This window comes from Syngnathus typhle, linkage group LG4, assembly GCF_033458585.1.
Source record: "Syngnathus typhle isolate RoL2023-S1 ecotype Sweden linkage group LG4, RoL_Styp_1.0, whole genome shotgun sequence".
NCBI classification, from domain to species: domain Eukaryota; kingdom Metazoa; phylum Chordata; class Actinopteri; order Syngnathiformes; family Syngnathidae; genus Syngnathus; species Syngnathus typhle.
This window is the reverse complement of record NC_083741.1, coordinates 19,482,220-19,504,225: the sequence shown is the minus strand read 5'-3', so window position 1 is coordinate 19,504,225 and position 22,006 is coordinate 19,482,220.

Here is a 22,006-nt window from a genome sequence, read left to right as displayed (position 1 = left end):
AGGAACTGCCGGGAAAAAAAAAAAATCTACCACGACGCAAGCCAAAGCACACTTCTTCATTCAGCTTCAGCACTGGGGAACAACTCCCATGGCTAGGAAGTGAGCAAACACATAAAGGTACCCAACATGATAACTATTAGCTAAATTAAAAGAGCCATTAGAAGACTACTGTCTGGATTCACTTACAAGCAAATAAACACACAAAAAGATCAAATCTACATCTTTTGGCTTTTGCTCACCTTTTTTTTTCCCGTCCTCAACAGCCTGAGCTCGCCTCAAATTATGTGCATGAATAATAAAACACCTTCTAATTAAAAAACTGTTGTTAAATATGCAAAAATCTAATCATAATAAGATTGCGCAATGCCTCAGAGTAAAAGCGTATTATAAATTACTTAGGAGTGCAAGTTGGCTTGACCCAAACATCGTATTTTGAAGGCTATGTGCAATTTTTCATCTGGGGCATATGGTGTTGGGGGGAGGGGGGGCACCTCTGAAATTTTTTGTGTACTCGCACATGCAGTCTGTGTGTGTCTGTGTGGTGCATAACATATGTGTCTGGGTGTTAGCGGGGGATTAAATGTATGCGAATACAGTATATATGATGTCTGGCTCACTTCTTCAAGGGGAAGGTCTGGCATGTGCTTGATCTAAACTTGAATAGTGTGACCTGAATTCATCGAGTTTAATTTGATGATAGACAAGTGAAAACAAAAATGATCATCAATTTACATTGGTCGTCAGACATCAACTTTGCAGTGGCAGCTAAGCAAATAAATCTCCACGCCTCTCAATAAATCCTCTATGTTTGCATCTCATCATGGATCATGGCTACTTTTGCGTCGTGCTTTGATTGAGCTGTCTTCACGTCAACCCGTGACAATGTCTTTGTTGGTGAGATAAATAAAAATAGAATTCTTCCACACTCCAATGACAAATGTAGATATGAGGATTGTCATTTTGTACTCCGAGCGACAGTAGTAACTAATATTGATTTGATGTCATGTTACAACCTGACTGCCATTTTCTTGTTTTTTTGGGGGGGGGAGGGTCTTATCATAATACAGTACTACAAAAATGTTTTTTCATCATTCATTTTATGAATGGTACACTCTATAAGAGTTCCGTTTATGGTTAAAGCTACGTTCCGTCCCAATATATGTACCAGTACGAAAAAAGTCATGCATGAGAAAGTCTGTTATGGCTCTTGACTGGTCTGCACAGAATCCAGACCTCACCAAATACCTTTGGGATGAATTAAAGTGGAGACAAAAAGCCAGGCCTCATCCAACATTAGTGTTTGATCTCATGACTTTTGGACTCCCCTAAACGCTGAGACAAGCCTTTCCTGGAAAGACGAAAAAGTTCCAACTACAAACAGTAAAATTGAAAATTCAGGACATAAAGTGGGTTTGATTTTGACCCAAATTGATGTTGACCTAAACTATACACACAATGTTGATGAAACAATATCAAAATTAAAAAGGTAGTAAAATAAGAAAGGCTATGAACACATTTGCTGTTCTGACTTTTACTAGCCTATTCTAAGCTACTAATTTATCATTTACTTTATGGACCTGAGTCTTTCATTTGAATGAAAAGGTATAAATAGCTTTGAAAAAAAAATGGATTCAGAGATTTTCATAGCATGCTATTGGACGTATTTATTCCATGTTTGGCTAGTCAGCAGCGGGGGAAACAAGGTGCGTATTTCATTGGCACTCAATAAGCCTCAGCCATGTTTATAAAACTTTTAATGGGACTTCATCAGCTATTCAAAGCCATGGCACACATAAGCCCCCATTTCTCTTCTCCTTGCTCGTGCCCCTGACCTTCCCCGCATCCGTTTGGGATGACTTTGCATAGGGTCTTTATGGGCAAATAAATAGCCGTGCGCAACGCTATCCTTCGCACATCACAATCCTGATTGTTTTTATGTTTTCACCATAAACAAATACTTGATGATGAGGGAGCCGAATAAATCAGTTATATGAGAAGCCGAGTCAGACGGCGAAACGGATTAATGAAGCAAGCGGCGCTGGCACAAACAGACTTGAAGGAGGATTGGGATTGTAGTTTAGGTGAAGCAAAACTTTCCTTGAAAATATCCCAATAATATATTTTATCTTTAAGCTACGACAACCGCCGTAAACTAGTATTTGGCATTTTATCCATTTGCATTTAAAAATGAAGTCTCGTAAAGAGACACTTATTGTTCCAACATTATGATTTGATGCCGTATTTACCTGCAGACATATCGGACGTTTGTTTATTCGTTACAATCCTCACACCGTTTGCTCATCAAACGAGCCAAGCGCACCCTTGATGTGCAGACTTTGACACAGTTAAATGTGGTGACGTCAAAAAGCCTCATCCAGAGTCAACAGTGAGACTAGAAGGCGGCTTTGATGGCGAGGCATCATGGAGAAACAAAGGCCTTTTGGTGAAAGGAAGGATGAAATGCGTTTGCTATGCGTATGCGGCGTGTTGCTTTGTGTGTTTGTGGCTGTGACAAAAGCAAAGAAACAAGGGGAATGAAATTAGATGAGTGTGTGTTTGTGCGGAAGTCATTTTACTCAAGTCTCACGTTCAATCCTTCATGCGGCGGATGAAGCGGGAGGAGGCAGTTCTTTAGGAAATAAAATTGGCTTCGTGCAAAGCCAATATTAATTTAGCTTTTCCGTTCCAATGAAATGTTTTTGTTTTGGGAGGAAACGACCAAGCGGTAATGAATTTCTCCTCCTTCGCGCCGCCGTGTGGCACCATAATTTAACAGAGCCATTGATCACACCGCCGAGCGTATACCCAAGCGTCTAGATATTAAAACGTGCAACTTTTAAAATAAGATCATTTTGCCCGCTTTCAGTGCTCGAGAAGAAGAGTTTTCATCACGCCACGAGACAGACGGCATAACTCTAAATGAGCCTGTTAGCAAAAGAGATATCAGAGCAGCTGTGAGTCACTAGCGCGCGACAACGCTCGCGGTTTCAAAGCATCCATCAGCCGTCATCGCAAACCCATCGTCACTTTTCATAATTTCTTTTGTGCCGCAATGTTTACACGGCCGCTCTCTTGTTGTCTGTGTGATCACGGCTTGCTTTGGCACCAAGTTGGCGTCAAATACGCCGCCGTTTGTCAACATGAAACGCCATCCCTTCAAAACATATCACATCACTTTTGTTGTTGTTTTGAAATTAAGTTTTTAGAATCCGGGATGTATTTCGGAAGTCTTTTAATGTGCTGCTGTTGTTTGCTTGTCATCTTCTCAGTTTTACACATTTATGAATCACTGCATTAGCTTTGTGGACAAACAACTGGAGTGGCAAATCAAAGCAATTGGAGCAGTTTTGGGGGAGGGCACATTTGTGGACAACAGAAAGGCATTTCTAAATCTCAAACTTTTTTGGACTGTCAGTTGGGAAACCTGGCTATGTTCACGATTTACTCCTGTGATGCACCACCATACAAAACCACTAATCTAATTCCCGAAGACATAAACCTGAGTTAGGAATGGTTCCCCCTTTCATTGTCTGGTCAAAGAATAGGGGCCCTTGAGCACCTGTGAGTCTCATTTGGCTCGACTAAATCGTCATGACAAGCAGATGATCAACGCAACAAAAGCCTCTGCCTAAAGGAGAGAAGTGCTCTTCAAAAGTGTTTGGAACATTGGAAGGAACTCATCTGTTTCCAGTTGACCAATTATTGTTTCTGTTTTTCTATAGTTTGTCAGTCAGTACAGAGATGAATGAGTCATCTCACCCTTTGAGTGACTGAAAGACTCACTCAAGTATCAATCAAGTATCATTATCTACATCAGGGGTGTCAAACTCATGTTTGTCGCGGGCTGCATTGTCGTCATAGTTTGTTTCAGAGGGCCATTATGACTATCAATCAAAATAAATGTATGAATGGCTCGTATCATATACAGTGTAGCGTACATAACAAATCGACAAAAACACAGTTTTCAAATCTGAGACAAGTACAACAATTATCAAATATTTTTAAAAAGATAAATAGTGAAAAAGGCAATATCTCCATTTTTTCAAAAATGAAGACAATTTGCAATTTTAGTACTGACATGAATTTGATTTGTCATCGCGGGCCAAATAAAATGATGTGGTGGGCCGTATTTGGCCCTCAGGCCTTCAGTTTGACATAAGTGATCTACATACTCAAGCAAGAATAACTAAAAATAAGACTTACATTTGCTACCAGAGAGGAATGGGAGATTAATTCAAGATCACAACATTGCAGAATTACTTGCGTGTTTGCAAAGCAGACAGATAGAAGAGGCTTGTCCAGACAAACTTTAAGCGCTGTAAATGGAAGTCAAAGTGCCAGCACAAAAAGGCTGCTTTACAAAGTGTTTTCTGTTTCTGGCGTGCATGTCTTTTGCGTAATTCACAGCCCCGCTGTTTTAGGCCATTTTAGATTAGCCCGCGTTGGCCGATATCTCATTCCGTGTTTCGCTGCACGAGGCTCATTAAAACCGGGAACGAGCCGCCTGTGTCACCGTCTCATTTGGCCTAAGATGCAGAAAGCGCCAATCAAGAGATATGGAGCTGCTTCACAGCGTAGGTACATTAAACTGGCAGCAGATCAAGTCAATGCACGGGGGTGTGTTTGGCGACACTTACGCCCGACAGCGTGACTCGCCTGTGTGAAGTTTGGGGGGGAAAACACCATTAAAATATAGTGCGGTAATGACTCTGATGTCGTCAAGAGACAGAGAAGGGGGGCGGGGATGATGGTGCGGTTAAATGCATGAAGGCGTGCTCGTATTATTTTCACTGTGTGTTGGATCTATGGCGGCAATTATGCTTTCATTTCCACTCAAGTGCACTGTGTGCGGTACCAAGCATCAACCAAGTCATTAAACCAGAGTTTGGACTAAAGAGCAGCTGGGGTTTTGAGTTTTCCGGAGGTTTATGGTCCATATTTGGGGAAGACACTTATGTGAATGTGTGTTTGGGGATGTGTTTTCATTCTCTGAATAAAGTCATTGGGAAGAACAATTTATGACTTTAGTACAAAACCGTTTTTATTTCCCAACAAACTACAGTTAGAATTTTGTCAAGCTAACATTTGGATCAGTTTCACAGGTACAATATGATACATTATTATGAAAATATTACAAACTGTAAAGGCGATTTTAAGTATCAATTAACTGGAGTTCAGCTATTCTATTTCAGTTAAACATATTTTGACAAGTCACTCCTTACCTTAACTTCAAGGCCTTCATCTTGAATCCAACATTTTCCAAATCCTATGACAACATGGTCACCATTCCTTCTCTTACACTTCAGATCCTTTGCGTTGTTGGTTTCTGTAAGGTATAAAGAAGGTAAAGAACAGATCGTTCGGTTCCATCCTACATTATGCGTTAAACATGGTGAAGGCAGTGTTGGCCTTTGGACATGGCTTACAGTAGCTGTTAATGGAGCAAGCTTGCTGGTGTTTATTGATCATGTGGTTACAGAGCCAAATCCTACATTAAGGCCAGGGATGACTAATGATCCGAAACAAATCATGATAGCAAGTTAGAATGTGAAACATGATTTAAACCCAATCAAGCATGTTTTTCACTGACTCATGACAAAAGACTAGGAAGCAAGAACCACAAAAATGACAGTATTAAAATAAATGTTATATTCACAGTTGTGTAACCTCTGAAAATGGCATTTAGCATAAACTCCTAAATAGTAAATGACATTTTTATGAAACCTGTAAAATACTAGACCTAAATTACATGTGAAATTTTATTTAAAATCTGCTGTGGTTGTGTATAAACTGTAAGGCCCGTCTTCCAATAGTATAGTCGGTGCTGATATTCTCTGTATCGTCCACACAATTTCAAAGTAGTTGTTTGAAGGTCAAATCACAACATATCAACTCGTTTTTGTAAAATCACTTACACATTTTATGCATGTTTGCGTTTGTGCTGTCTTGAGCCTCCCTTGTGTTTTGCAAGTTGACCTCACAGTGTCTGTGACCCGTGCGGGTATACAGGACAGTTTACAGGGAAGCGAATTGGGAGGACGCCAGCCTTCTCATTAGCGAGGCAGATGTGAGGTCGCTCTGACCAGATTGCTGGCTCGCTTCCTTATAAAAACAGCTCACCGATGGCCTGGCTTGAGACCCGCAGGAGGTGGTGGGAGGGGGCATGGAAATGTCCTGTGTTCCTGAGATATTGTAAAATAGACTGGGAGGTGAGGAGGGGTGTTAGGGTGGGGTTTTGTTCACCGGCACCTTCTCCCCACCCTCATCTTTGCAACATCCTTGCACAAGAAGGACGGTCAAAAATAACACAAGCGGAAAACTGCAATGAGCTGCTTACTTTATCCCTGCCGGAACCCTGCTGGGATGATTAGCAAAATAAACTAGAATTTTGCAATTTCTGGAGAAATTGCGTGTGAAGGCGAAATGTATGAATAACTTCTTCGGGGAATGCTGCCGAACGATGTTGAAACGTGTTGAATTACTTGAGAAATGTAGAATATTTGGAGAATTTGTGGCGAATTTCAAAATAAAAGATGTGAAGTTTTTGGTAAGTGGGAAGTTGTGGAATAGGTCGAAAAATGATGAACAGTTGAAAGTTGGAATGGGTTGAATTGGTTGAAAAATGTAGAAATGAGAAGGGAAAAAGGAATTGGGTGTGAATTTCAAAATAAAAGATGTGAAGGTTTTGGGAAGTTGTGGAATAGGTCGAAAAATGATGAACAGTTGAAAGTTGGAATGGGTTGAATCGGTTGAAAAATGTAGAAATGAGAAGGGAAAAGGGAATTGGGTGTGAATTTCAAAATAAAAGATGTGAAGTTTTTGGTAAGTGGGAAGTTGTGGAATAGGTCGAAAAATGATGAACAGTTGAAAGTTGGAATGGGTTGAATCGGTTGAAAAATGTAGAAATGAGAAGGGAAAAGGGAATTGGGTGTGAATTTCAAAATAAAAGATGTGAAGTTTTTGGTAAGTGGGAAGTTGTGGAATAGGTAGAAAAATGATGAACAGTTGAAAGTTGGAATGGGTTGAATCGGTTGAAAAATGTAGAAATGAGAAGGGAAAAGGGAATTAGGTGTGAATTTCAAAATAAAAGAATTGAAGTTTTTGGTAAGTGGGAAGTTGTGGAATAGGTAGAAAAATGATGAACAGTTGAAAGTTGGAATGGGTTGAATCGGTTGAAAAATGTAGAAATGAGAAGGGAAAAAGGAATTGGGTGTGAATTTCAAAATAAAAGATGTGAAGTTTTTGGGAAGTTGTGGAATAGGTAGAAACATGATGAACAGTTGAAAGTTGGAATGGGTTGAATCGGTTGAAAAATGTAGAAATTAGAGTACAAAAACGGAATTTGAGAGAATCTTGGTTGAATTTCAAAATAAAAGATGTGAAATTTTTGGTAAGTGGGAAGTTGTGGAATAGGTAGAAAAATGATGAACAGTTGAAAGTTGGAATGGGTTGAATCGGTTGAAAAATGTAGAAATGAGAAGGGAAAAGGGAATTGGGTGTGAATTTCAAAATAAAAGATGTGAAGTTTTTGGTAAATGGGAAGTTGTGGAATAGGTCGAAAAATGATGAACAGTTGAAAGTTGGAATGGGTTGAATCGGTTGAAAAATGTAGAAATGAGAAGGGAAAGGGAATTGGGTGTGAATTTCAAAATAAAAGATGTGAAGCTTTTGGTAAGTGGGAAGTTGTGGAATCGGTAGAAAAATAATGAACAGTTGAAAGTTGGAATGGGTTGAATCGGTTGAAAAATGTAGAAATTAGAGTAGAAAAACGAAATTTTAGAGAATTTTGGTTGAATTTCAAAATAAAAGATGTGAAGTTTTTGGTAAGTGGGACGTTGTGGAATAGGTAGGCAAAGGATGAACAGTTGAAAGTTTGAACGAGTTGAATCGGTTGAAAAATGTAGAAGTTAGAGGTGAAAAACGAAATTTTGTGAAAATTTGTCGGAATTTTTAACGTGAAAACGTGAAATTTTCGAATTTGGGAATTTTGGGAATGTCGAGAATCCTTCCGAATGTGATTAGAATGTGTTGAATGATGTGAATTTGAAATTGGAACGACGTAAATGTGAAATGTAGAATGTGCCATTAAGAATGAATGGGGAAAAATTTGTCGGAATTTTGGGAATTTTGCGGAATCGGTAAATTTTCGGAACGAGAAAAATGGAAGCGCTCGTCGCGTGAATATTTGGAATACGTGAAAAGTGGAATGGAGTGAATCGGATGAATTATGTGGAAGATGAAACGTGTCGAAAAAGTGTGGAGAATAAAATAGAAGAATAATAATAATAACTAGAATTTTGCAATTTCTGGAGAAATTGCGTGTGAAGGCGAAATGTATGAATAACTTTTTCGGGGAATGCTGCCGAACGATGTTGAAACGTGTTGAATTACTTGAGAAATGTAGAATATTTGGAGAATTTGTGGTGAATTTCAAAATTGAAAGTTTGGAATATTTGGTAAGTGGGAAGTTGTGGAATAGGTAGGCAGAAGATGAACAGCTGAAAGTTGGAATGGGTTGAATCGGTTGAAAAATGTAGAAATTAGAGTAGAAAAACGAAATTTTGGAGAATTTGGTTGAATTTCGAATTTGGAATTTTTGGTAAGTGGGAAGTTGTGGAATAGGCAGGCAAAAGATGTACAGTTGAAAGTTGGAACGGGTTGAATCAGTTGAAAAATATAGAAGTTAGAGCAAATGTTGAATCCCCATAGAGAATGAATGGGAAAATAAAAAAAGCAATTGCGCCAAAATCTTTCTAAATTTGGAAAAAAAACAAAAAACGGCCTCAAGAGGTTCACTTTTGGGGTAAAAATGTTGAAACGGGTTAAATCGGACAAAAAACGAAAAAGTTAGCAATTGTAGCTATTTGGGGCACTTAGTGTTGAAATAAGGTCACTTCCGGTTTGATTCGGGTCATTTCCGGTCTAATTTGGGTCACTTCCGGTTTATTTGGGTCACTTCCGGTTTAAAACAGGTCACTTCCGGTTTAGCTGAGGTCACTTCTGGTTTATTTGGGGTCACTTCCGGTCTAAAAAGGTCACTTCCGGTTCATTTGTGGTCACTTCCGGTTTGATTTGGGGTCACTTCCGGTTTACCAGAGGTCACTTCCGGTCTATTTGGGGTCACTTCCGGTCTATTTGGGGTCACTTCCGGTTTATTTGGGTCACTTCCGGTTTAATTTGGGTCACTTCCGGTTCGTCTGAGGTCACTTCCGGTTTATTAGGGGTCATTTCCGGTCTAAAAAGGTCACTTCCGGTACATTTGGGGTCACTTCCGGTTTGATTTGGGGTCACTTCCGGTTTACCTGAGGTCACTTCCGGTCTATTTGGGGTCACTTTCGGTTTGATTTGGGGCACTTCCGGTTCATTCTGGGTTCATTGGTGGCACTTCAGGGTCATCCAAGATGGCCGCCACACTGGAATTGGGGGTCAAGGGTTGAATTGTGTAAGCATAGTGGAAGTGGGGGTGAATGGGAGTGAATGTGGTAAGCATAAGATGAATAAAGGGAATAAATGTGGAATGGGTTGAATCGGTCGAAAAATGTAGAAATTAGAGTGGAAAAACGAAATTTTGGAGAATTTGGTTGAATTTCAAATGTGAAAGTTCGGAATTTTTGGTAAGTGGGAAGTTGTGGAATAGGTAGGCAAAAGATGAACAGTTGAAAGTTGGAATGGGTTGAATCGGTTGAAAAATGTAGAAATTAGAGTGGAAAAACTGAATTTTGGAGAATTTTGGTTGAATTTCAAATTTGAAAATTTGGAATTTTTGGTAAGTGGGAAGTTGTGGAATAGGTAGGCAAAAGATGAACAGTTGAAAGTTGGAATGGGTTGAATCGGTTGAAAAATGTAGAAATTAGAGTAGAAAAACAGAATTTGAGAGAATTTTGGTTGAATTTCAAATTTGAAAATTTGGAATTTTTGGTAAGTGGGAAGTTGTGGAATAGGTAGGCAAAAGATGAACAGTTGAAAGTTGGAATGGGTTGAATCGGTTGAAAAATGTAGAAGTTAGAGGTGAAAAACGAAATTTTGTGAAATGTGGAATGTGCCATTAAGAATGGATGGGGAAAAATTTGTCGGAATTTTGGGAATTTTGCGGAATCGGAAAATTTTCGGAATGAGAAAAATACAAGCGCTCATGTCGTGAATATTTGGAATACGTGAAAAGTGGAATGGAGTGAATCGGATGAATTTTGTGGAAGAAGAAGCGGGACAAAAAAGTGGCGGGAATAAAATAGAATAATAATAATAATAAAGTAAATGGAGTAGAATAACATATGTGTGAAGGCCTTCGCCTTCACACAATAATAATAGAGAATGGTGTAGAATAACATATGTGTGAAGGCCTTCGCCTTCACACAACTAAGGGGGGAAATGAAAGCGAGATCCAGGGAGGGAGCAAAGGTGGGTGAAGGCCAATTTCACACATATCTGCTTAAGTCTACGGCCAACTTTTTTCGTCCAAAGACTATTGCTGGAACTGACCTGCATCATAAACCGAGGACCTCCTGTAAAGTTTTTACTTTCAACATTGGAGTGCATTTAAATGTAGTCTGCAAGTGTGAACACAGTCTTAATTGTACCACCTGTTCTTCTTTAAGGTTACTTAGCAACGAGGGCATATTTAGTTAGTATTTAACACGTTGGATTTACAGCAATGAGGTGACCAATAAAGTTGAACAGCAATGAGTCATTAAGAATTAGCGCTTGGCAATTTTTGCATTATAACCGCTCATTCAATTCATGAGGAGGTGGGGCAAGGGGGATAGTTGTTGGCTGACTGAGCTAATGGTTCTTCAGCCCGTGTGTGTGTGTGCGTGTGTGTGTGTGTGAGGCAGGCGGGAATCAGGTAGACAAGTCACGCCGTCACACGGGGAGCAAAAAAAAAAAAAGAGGGGTCAAGGGTAAATAGATCGCCCTGGCCGCACTTTTTGAGATGACAAACACGCGCCCCTGCCAGAAGGGAACCATTAAAAATAATTTACACAAGCTTTATGTTGGCTGAGTTCTTTTTGATGCAGCGCTTCCCCTGGCAATTAAGAACGTGGCGCTGCTCCAGCCATATGGCCGGCCGGGCAGCGGGCCGTACGGCTCAAGAATACCTGGGTGGTTAATTAAGAGCCGTTGCCAGGGCCATAGGAGGCCGGTTTTAGATCTTCCACTCTGCTAACGCTCACTTCCTCCTGCATGGAGCCTGTCCACGGTGACCCGCTGTTGTTTGCTACCCGCTCACAAGTAGCCACCGGTGGGGACAAGGGAAGCCGACGGTAATTATTTGAGATAACATCCCCAGAGCTGAGATGGTGAAGTGTGTGTGTGTTTGTGTTTGTGTGTGTCCATACTCCTGGGCGCAAAAGGTCAACATTTCCACTTTCCCCGTCTCGTGCGAGCGTAATGCTTCTTTAGGATGGAGGACAACGTGGCTCAGTTTTTCATAAATACCTCATTTGGCATTCAGACGTTTACCGTCGTCTGCTCTCGGCCGCCCAAGACCAATTTGAATAAAGTATTCTCACTTGTCAGGCGGCACTCGCCTCGCGGGTGACTGACATGTAGATTTCTCAGGGAAAAAAATGTAAATCCAAATGCACCGGTGCGTTGGAGACTATAGTGTGATGAATAGAAATGCTGAAATGTGTTTTATGATCAGGACACAAACCCGTAGCAGAAAAATGAAAGACGGAGCACCTGCTAAGTTGCTAATTTCCAATTATCATTACGCTTCTAACTAGTTACTAAATAATTACTGTGCTTCCTTTCAGGAACAAGCAACATCTTGCAGTCATATTTTTAACAATATAATGCATTTCACAATAATTATGACCAAACAGCAGTTAGCTTCATGCTAACACACAATGGCAGTTCTAACTAAAAGGCTCACGGAAATAGCATAATGTTTGCAGGCATTGTAAATCTATGTGAATATATCAGAACAATTCATTAAGCTTGTATAATCTTTGTAAAAAGTGTGTTTGTTTTTTCAACTTTTTTTTTTTAATGAACAAACTCATTCTGGTTCCAAAGAGAATAACAACTGGACAGTACGGGTTTTGGTTCTGAGGAATAGCCAGGACTTTTGACTCAATGTAGCTGAAATTTACATTGTTTGTTGCACGGTGTGTTCATTTTTATTTTTTTCTGAGCAATTAATAAGATATACATCACAACTCATCATAAAAAGACATTTTTTGGCTCCTCTCACCATCTATTGACCTGATTGCTGTGTTATCACTGTGGCTGTTGTCATAACATATATCTTTGACCTTGGCTGAGGTCTTCACCAGCCCTTCTGTCTAAACATATTGATATTCATAAAAGCGCCATCACTCTATCAAACTGCGAGACAGAGATCTAATACAGTACAATGAAGCAATAATGAGGAATTTTCTCTTGTTAAAATGTCATTTATGTAATGAATAAAAGATGAAGGGTTCAGCTGTCCCCGCTTTGTTCTCAATCACTCTGTTTTTTTTTTTCCCTCCCCCCGAGCTTGGGCCAGTATGCTAACAATAGCGTCATTGGCAGACATTGTCGTGATAATCAGCCAAAATTGCCTCATGTTTCCGCTGTCTAAATAATCATTAGCGCGTTTGTTTTGTTCATTCGTTTCGCCTCAGCCTTTCATTTGCAAGCACAACAACATCGACGGCGGCGACAGCCTTCTAATCGAAACGGGTGACGTGACTTCAGACTGTCCTGTGACACCGTGGACAGGCGCGTTTTGCGATTGTGTTCGGTTTGATTTGTCATTGTGTATCTGTGTCTATGTGTGTGTGTCACGCCTCCTGCTGACTCTTCATCTCATCACCATACTCCTTTCTGGCAAATGTAAATGGTGACATGATTATCCTGACACGGACTTCGGCAGGAAATGGGATCCTCGACTTCACGGTGACTGAAGAAGAGGAGGAAATGTTACGGCAAATGAGGCCGGATTTACACTGTGCACCATTCCAATTTAATACTCATATTGACTGTCTATTTCCTATCTACATTTCAAGTGACACATATCCAATTTGGTTGTGTTTACATGAACAAAACACATGAAACAAATGCTGATGCCCAAATTGTATGTAAATAACTTCATAAATGTCAAAAGTCAAAGACAACATGGATTAATAAAGGGTAGAAATTATAGAAAGAAGTAAGGTAGATCCGAAATATGAAAAAAATATTTATAAGTGCACGTGCCTCTCATATTGCATGTTTAGATCCTTCTTGAACTTTAGTTTCAATTTATAGTTCTTTTTTTATTTTTGTTTTGGGAGACACGGGTGTGTATGTTAGCAATGGCTGTATTCCATGACACCAAGCTAGCATTAGCGGCGTATATATATATATATATAATCTGTGTGTTTACACTGCACTTGCGTTGACAGATATACGATATGTGTCTTATTTAGTAGATCCACATTTGGAAGCGGGCTGATTGTGATCTGAAGATATATGATCCCATAGTATTTTTTTCTATTGACACCGCCATGAACCCTATCCAAAGTGTGCAATTTGAGCGCAAAGAAATGTCACTTGAACCATGCAGTGTAAATCCATTGGTGTCATCTTCTTTTTTTGATAACCTCTCCTTTGCATGTGTGTGTGTTTGACATGCTCACTCCTCCAATGACAATAAACAACATGGGCTGTCTGCTTCTAGTTTTGGCCCGTCTAAAGCCCGAGCGTGTGAAGCCGGGGCTGATAAACGAGACGCTGAATAATTGGACATTTTGGTTGCGGGCTCCCCAGCTTCACATTACAGTGATAATGAAGGCCCTTGCTGAATATGGTGATAAGTGTGTGCATCTGTCATCCGCTGGCGTGTTTCCGCGCATCTCTCCTGAGTCGGGGGGATTATTGCGGATAGATGATTCCTCCAGCCTCCTCGTTATCACCGGATCAAACAGACGTGTAACCCGCAGTTCATCACGCCATTCATCCTCCTCTTTTAAGACGAGCTCTGGAGACCGCGTGAGCAGAGGAAGGATGCTGGGAAGTGTATACAAGCAGTCGGTTTGAGCGCGCGAGCGGGCGCTTAATGCCGCTGCGCTGGGACCCTTTTGCATAATTAGGAATGTTCATGAATCTGGTTTCACATGATGAATAAGCACTCAAGTGTCGGTTAGTGTGAGGGCAAGCGGAAAATGCAAGGGGGAGCACAGTGGTCCAGTGGTTAGGTTTCCGGTTGTGGCCTTGGGAATGTGAACTTATCATGTTTGGGTACGACTAAAACAGGGATGCCCACACTGTTGTGCGCACACACACGAGTGTTCCCCAGAGGGTTGGCAGTTTAAACCCCTCGTATAATAATTACACATTTCCTGTATATAGCACCTCACATAATTTGTTCCACTAAATAAAGGTTTAGAAACAAGAATTTCCCAAGTAGATTACAATAATACCTCAAGTTATGAGCTTAATTGGTTTTTTATGTGGCTGTAACTTGAAATGTTCATAAGTCAAGGTAATGGTTTCTATTGAAATGAATGGAAAATCCATTAATCCATTCCAGCTGTAAACCTAAATTATACAGCACGTGCCTTTATTTCACACTTTCATTCACATTCTTGAACAATTTTGAGTTTTCAATTAACCTAATAATGATGTTTTAGAAGCACCTATAGCACGTAAAGAACATGCCAAATCAGACAAAAAAGCCCAAGGGAAGATTTAGGCCCAAAACCTCTTTGGCCCGGTGGCTTGTCCCAAACCTGGAACAGGATAAACGGTCTGGAGATAACAACAGAGTGCAAGCGGCTCCTTTAAATATTCCTCTCATATTTTCCATTATTGCTGTCTGGACTGTCTAGACTGCAGTTACAGTCCATGTTACGGTGTGATACTGTCTTCACATGTCCTCATTACGAGTTGAAGGACAGACGCTTTGATGCTCATTAGCGAGCACCGGCGTGTCAGTGGTCGAGCTGGCCGCGATGTCACCCTCCCCTGCGTACACCGCCACCCCGAGACAGTTCCTCTTTTGTCAGGGGCCCCTAACGAGGTCATCACTGTCCCCGAGACAGGGGTCTCCCTTACATTTGACCCCTGTCCCTCGCCGCACTCTTATGTCAACATCTCCTCCCGTCACCTGCCCGCCACCGGAGTGGTGGGGGGGAGCTGTCACGGAAGTGCGCGGCCAGTGCGGGAAAGGAAGGCTGATGTCTTTTAATGAGACAGACGCACAGGGCCGCGCTAATGTCCCCGCCTTCGTTAGGCAGGACCCAGCTGCAGCCTGTCAGCCCTCTTGTTAAACCGGGCCCTAGTGGGACGGCGCGGGTAGGGCAAGCGCCGTTGTCCCCTCCCTCGTCTGTCCGTCAATTGGTCATCCTCTGCCTCCCGGGGTGGGAGGCGAGTTCTGGCTGCCTGATGGCGTGATGCTGTATGACACTTCTGTACTCTGTCGCTTCCTCCCCTGAATACGAGGAGGTGGTTAGCTAATGATGCGCCGGTAGGGCCTAGGGGGGCGCTCGGCTGCATTTTGTTTGCTGATTAGAATGCGGCGGCAGCGGCCTTTGTCAACACCGATGTCAGCCGCTGTAAGGACAACGCATTGTTACCAAGGAGCATAATTAAATGTGTTTCCTGTGAATGTGCCACCTGTGTTGACCGGCCAGTCAGAGAGTCACCTCCCACTCCCACCGATGTTTACTCGCGCTCTCCTCCCACTTCACTGTTGGCGCTGGCACAGCCTCAAAGGTGCGTAAATCCAAGAAATGCATACAAAATATGTAAATTTATTTTCAGTGGAATACACGATTTATATGAATGCATTCTGTCGGTATAATTCGCGAATTATCTCATCTTTTGTTCAAACCACTATATACCTGCCTTTTGCAAATGCTTCCTCAAATTCTATCATTTTATAAAAGCATACATTTCTGAAGAAGCTGCCTCACAACAAATAAATAAATAAATACACAAAAAATAAATATTAAAAACAAACGGACTGTACTTAATACTCATCAAATAACACATACATAGTATAACTTGTGATTTGTAAAATAATAATGAAAAAATAATAAAATAAAACTATTAAAATGTATAGATTAACAGAGACCTAAATTTTGTAATTACAGTATGTTGTATTGGTGGTAACACATTTGTCTCCCAATTGTGACTTTTGATGCTCAACTTGTAATTGTAACTAGGACTAGCACTAGAGGAGATTTAGTGGATTGCATTCATTGCTTGGCTCAAGGGCAACTCGACAGTGCTTGCAAAGCACACATCTTACTGCAAACAAGTCCAATTTTCTTCGAAACTGGATTACTTGGAATTACATCTTTGTTGTTATTCCATCAGGAATATATTACTCCTATGCATATCCATTTTGTAATTATAAATGTTCTTTTGTCAGACCCTGTTGCAAGCAGGGAGCGATGTGAAACTGAGCCCATTAAGAGCAACAGCCCTCAACAACATTTGGACCAATCAGAAATTAATTGGCCCCATGGCTGTTTGAAGGCGGCATGGAAAATAACTTCTCGGAGGGTATCAGTGACTTCCTCATGTAAAATATGTCAATTTTCTCCACTCAAGCCAGTCACAGTGATAATGACCTTGTGGCGCCGTGGAATAGTGTGACAACACAAATGACACTACACTGTGTGCTAATGACATGGGATGTAGTCGCCGGGTAAACACGGCAATTAAACAAGAGTCTTAGACTGGAGTGGGGCGCAAACGGGAAGCCCTCACAGACCTCATTGAATCTTTGTCTTAGACCCCCCCTCCAATCCCATTCACTCCCGCTCTCTTTCTCCGCGAGACATTTGCATGCTGAAGGCATAATTGGCTGGCCTCACAACGGCGTTAACGATGGCAGGCTTCCGAGAATCAGGACATCTCAATGCACCTCACACTGTCACTAAGGCTCGCCGGCTGGAAGTGGCGCCGACATAAACACGGCAAAACCGTCCCCACGATGGCAGCAGTGTCTGCTCCCACTCAAAACTACGCTGCCGTGACTAGATGGAGCTGAACTAAGCACATTTCTCTACCTCACGGTGCACTTTCTGAAAGTTCTGAATTACCGTCGGCAGGTAGAAGTTTGGGAGGGGGATTTCCGGAGAGGATGTTTTGAGAGTGGAAATTGATGGATTATCTGCAGTACTTTGCTGTTGAGTTTGGCTACATTAGAATGCCCCGTCACTTTGAAGTGGCATAGTTGGTACTGCACAACTGACTCAAGTCAAATCCTTACAGTTACGTACCATATAAAAGGAGAAACACTGAATTGGCAAAGGCGGGCATACCAAGAGGAGCAGCACAATGACAACTGATTGTTTTTTTACATTCCAATTACATTCCTAATAATTATTATTGACATCAATACTGTATGTTATGACTGGGTTAAGATGTAATGAAGATGCATTTTGCAATTTTTTTGGTGAGGAGTGCAAGGCTGGAACAAATTAAATGTGTTTCCATTCATTTCAATGGCGAAAGACGATTTACATAACGACCATTACAAGCACAGGTAGAAAAGTAATACATCCGAGGGTTCCACCTACGTAACATGACATTTAACACCAAATATTGACAGATCAAACCCATTAGAATGAATACACACAGTATGACACCAATACATAAATCAGGGTGATGATACAGCGAATGCACAGGTGCCCGAAGGTGATGCTGCCAGAGAGGCCGCCGCTCCCTCGCCCGCCTTGATGGAGTACCTTGGTGGAGCGTTACCTCAATCACCCGTGGAACAATTAGCAATGCTGAGCAGTTTTGCAATTAAAGGCCCCCATAACTGTCACATTGGCCCAATTTTAAATCAGCAGGAGTAATATCTGTTTTAGAGCAAAGTTTAATTACAAAGTAAAGCATTAGCATGGTGGTGATTAGCATTTTTTAATGATGTTATTATTAGTTCCCCCCCACCCTCCCTCTACTAAGGCCTGTGGGCAAGTAGTTCTTTTCTATGTAGCTGTCACTCAAGTATACATTCCCTCCCCTTCCTGTGCGTCGATAAAGAAGTTTTTCTTTCCTTCAGCCGCTCGAATGAATGAGCACCGGTGCCAAGAGGAATAGTGTTTACTTCAGGCTTGACATTCTCCATCAAACCGCAGCATACTCTTGTGAACAAACAGTCTGTCTAAAATTTTAAATAGGCTCAGTCCAAACGGATGCGAGAGCCCAGTCAAGGCTTAAATCATCTCTCCGCCGAGCTCAAAAGGGACGCGTTGGAGCCAGAAAATGGAAGGAGCCCGGCTGATGGAATCTGGCGCAAACACGTTCCCACCTTTCCAATCTTATTTTCGTCTCTCGCCTTCTGCCTGCTTCCCTTTTGCGGGGGCTTAGTGTACTTTTTGTGTCCCCGGTGCGTACAAAGTCTATCAGAGTGCATTTGTTTCAGGGAGCCTCCATTCACTTTCAAAGGGTTAAACAGACCATTCAGCGGCCTGTCAACATTCCCTGGCCCACCGCACGGAAAAGTCTGCTCGAGTTTTGTTCCCCGTCTACACTTGTCTCCTCGGCCCGTTGTTGCTTGTGTCATGTAATATCCATGACAATCGTGTTGGGCTTTTCAGGGGGCTCTGTAGCACTCATTCTGTGGGGGCCACTTTCAGGCCATAAAGAGCTTTATTTGTGCGGATTTGAAAGAGTCATGTGAAGTGCCCTCCAGGCTGGAATCCTCTTCAGCGGGTCACTGCCGTCTCAATGGGGCTTCGCTCACATCAGTACTGCCCTCACGTCCATGTGGGACAACATCAACGCCACGGTTGCGAGAAGTTCTTAAAGTCCCCTGAAAGGTTCACTGCAGGCGGAGGCGAGAAGCGAGGGCAGGAGGTAGTAGGTGGTGGGTAGTTGGGGGGGGGGGGGTAGCTAGAGCCCAAAGCACACATGAGCAACATGACGGAAAGAGGAATGTTGGCTCACAGGTAAAGAATGAGCGCAACCATTTGGAGCACTAACTTGGACATCTGCAACTTTGGATTCAATTAAATTTTCTGGATTGACAATAGAGGAACTGATTGACGACAGGGAATAATTAATAATGTTTTCAATGAGAAAGTTGAGAGATCTTAAGCATAGCCACTATACATCTTAGAGTTCTTTGAATACATTTTGAACCTTCCTGTGCTGAGTTTCCATGGTTTCTCTGTGCTAGCTAGCTTATCGTTCGTTACCGTCCATGCTAACAGGAAAGCTTAATGATATTTTGACCTGAAATTCCAAACTGTCAATCAATAGTGGAATTCTACATATCTATAGAAAGAATATAAAGCATGGCAGCTCAAAGCCAATCCTTAAGAAAAAAGGAGATCAATTTTCATGGACCATATGGAAGTTCTGTTGTGTGAGCCTTTGCCGCGTTACACAGCGGCGATCTAAACAGCCTTGCTGAATGGTCGACGTTTGCACAAAGCCCCCGCTCAGCTAACTCCGCCTGACCCTCAGCATATGGGCTTCCATTCCAAACGTGGCTTTTCACAAACACGACCATGCTGCCGGGGCCCTTGGGACTTTGATTTGTTAATGAAATATTCTATTGACTTGAATTTTCACTTGCTTCATTAGAAGACACCAACAACATGGCCGTGTTGCTTTCTTTTAATTCCAATCCTGAGTGGCTGCTCGGAGAGGAGGATGTGGGCAGGACGAAGGAGGGGCCATTGTATTTTTGGAGTTAAATCTGCAGACTTGTCATCTGCTTCACCCCTCCCTCGCCCATTCTTCAGCTTAGCTAATTTGTATTGTGGCAATTTAGACAACTCTTCAGTGCTCAGTGATGCAAGAGAACAAACCTAATGCCCCCATTCCCACCTCCCTCTAAACTTCCATCTCAGGCCATGGCCCAGGACCAGCCTCTTCTAAATCTATTTCCCAGTCCCTCCCCAGTCCTCATTACCATATGGACACAATAATGGTTGTGTCAGGACGATACCTGCTTTACAAGTAGCAGATTATTGTGTCCCCGCCAGTGTTAACACAACAAGTACAAGCTCTCTGTCTGTGGCCATTCCACCGGCTGTCAGCACTCATCCATAATGGCCATGTCACACCATAACACATGGCGCACAAAGACGTATGACCCTGCAGCAACGCACACAAAGACATACAGGCTGCTCCAAGATGTGGTGAACATATGGCCTCGTGCAATATAGGCTCTCCTCGGCGATTTACTATGGAGCCAAAAAAAAAAAAAAAACGCCTGCCCTTTGTCCAGAAAATGATTCCCCCCCACCCACTAGCACGGCTGCTAGGACTCACAGTGGCACGGTTTTGCACCAATTACACCACACTTTTACCAGGAGGGCCATCTGCATGCCAAATGGACCAGTCTGGACGGGCATTCTGGTCTGATAGGTGTGAATATCACAGGCCTAAGAGTGTATTAAACACAGCGGGGGGCTTGTATGTGTTTGTGTACACATTGGCCATGCAAATGTTTTACCCCACCCTCCTCCTCCTATAACACTGCAACAACAACAACAAACACATTCCTACCATTTTGCAGTGCCCCATCAGAAACAAAAGCAAGTATAGACGGTCCCATATCTAATCTGGTTGAACTCTCAGCGGCATTTGCACACATGGTCAATTTCAAGGGACTTCTACTAAGCCAACAAAATTGGTGTGTGTGTGTGCGTGTGCGTGTCGCTGCAGTGTCTTGATACGAGAGCGAACAGATAGCATTTTCTACTATTAAGCCATTTTGCAGAAAATGGACGAAAGAGAATATTTTTTTACGCACCAACTCCATTACTTCTTCATTACTCCTCCAAAAATTGTGTGGTTTCAGTTTGTTAGTTCACAGCATTAATGGGGAAAAAATACTTCCTCATGATTTCACGACACTAGATCATAAAGTGATGGTGCATTTTGTGATGACTGGAATCATTTTTGCAACCCTTTTTCTTCACATTGTTATAATGGAAAAATGTTGAAATGGGCAGACAGAGGCCATGACATTTTCCATAATGACTTGATTTTCACTTTCATGGTTTACTTTTAGGTGGCACATCGGCCTTAAGTGTACCCACCAGAGTGGAGTTTGTATACAAGTGACATATGGATGTTTCTTTAAACCCATACAGACCCGAGCAAGATTGGTATAATTGAAAATTTGCAATTTATACATTCATTTATCTAATCTAGCTTTGTTTCGACTTTGGCAGGACTCTTGTACACATGTTGCACTGTAGTTATATTACAGCAAGGGATGTTAAGGTGGACTTGCTGTCCTCGCCACCTTCCTGTAACTGTACTGTATGTGCAAGAAGGCATCGGGTCAGCCGGAGGAGCTTCCTGCCATGCGAGGCTGCGCAGAAGCCTGCTGTGCGGGATTTTCATGGCGGCCGTCCTCTATTGTCTGATGAGAGGATGTGCACCGGTGTTGTCTGGGCTCCGAGCCGGGGACACACTGAGTATGACGCACAAAACACTCTCACTCAGGGTGGAGCGTTCCACTCTCACTGAGCCTGTGGCCTCGCACAGCAAGGTTGCCCTCAAATTTGTTTCAATCTCAATCAAACAAAACAGGAAAAGGTGTGTTTATGGAGTATTTTTGGGGAGTAGCTTTGTATCTAAAAATACCATACATAAATATAATAAACCCGCAAATAGTGCCCGTACTGCTAATAGACACTGTGCCACAATTATTAAGTTGAACCAAAAACAATTCTGGAATTAAATCAGCTCATATAATCATTATCATCATCAATTATTGTTATTATTATTATTATTATCATCATCATCATTATTATTATTATTATTATTATTAACAACGACATATCTAAATAGTGATCCTGTTTGGATTCTCTTACTAACCAAAACAGCTGCACCTACTATGTGGAGTTATTGACACTAGCTCAAGAAAAAGACAAATCCCCATAATTACGTATACCCCAAACCGAGCTGAGGTCTCTAGTGATTTGTTGGTGGGAAATTTGAGTGATACTTTCACCTGAAACTTTGGTCCAGGTCCAAATAGGATGCTCCACTATAGCATCTCAATACAGACAAAGTTGATGGGAAAAGACTCAATAACTCCGCCATGCTGCTA